The following is a 748-nucleotide window of genomic DNA, read 5'->3' as shown; positions in this document are numbered from 1 at the left end:
AGGGGAAGGACGCAGCTGGAATCTGCCCCAGCTAGGTAACACCCCGAGGCTTTGAGCACCATGCCACAACAGCTATGTCACTGCGTTGTGTAACGGCTGTGTATTAGGCTGCATGCTGTGAGATAGGCTCCCCTAAAAGACCCAGTCTGTGGGGTTTTATCTGCTTTAGGAAATACCAGCATGTTCACATCCACTAGGTGGTTTGCACTACCTTATTCTTTCCCTTTCTTTTGCAGAACCTTTGTGTTACTGTAGACCCTAGCTTTAAAAACCAGTGCTAGTCCTTGCATGCCGGACCCTTTTATCTACACATAACAAGCTCTGTGTACACACAACACATCAAAAGGCATGCATGGCATTAATAAATACATGCAAATGCATTCCTCCTCTTGGGTTGTCTGTTTCCCATGACTTATTCATGGGCCACAGAAACTGAAACCTGCCTCATTCTACAGCCTATAAAAAATTTACACCTAGCCTCACCTTGTTACTTGTTCCTTTTACCAATAACAAAACAAATAGGGGAACTTGCCCAATGTAAATGATTTACCAGTGCATTATAATTCAATATCTAGAGAAAAAAGAAAGAATAAAAAGTTGAAACTTTAAATGTAATAGAATGCAGTGAGACAAACTGTGGTCTTTCAAATGCTTAGCTGAAACCTGCTTAACAGTTTTGGAATTTGCAAATTCCAGTTTGTTAATATACAAAAAAGCTCTCGATGTGTAGCAGGTCTGGGCACATCAC

The sequence above is a fragment of the Haplochromis burtoni genome, unplaced genomic scaffold (genome assembly GCF_018398535.1).
Source record: "Haplochromis burtoni strain Fernald_Lab_line unplaced genomic scaffold, NCSU_Asbu1 Contig_47, whole genome shotgun sequence".
Classification (NCBI taxonomy): Eukaryota; Metazoa; Chordata; class Actinopteri; order Cichliformes; family Cichlidae; genus Haplochromis; species Haplochromis burtoni.
Note: the sequence above shows the minus strand (reverse complement) of the source record.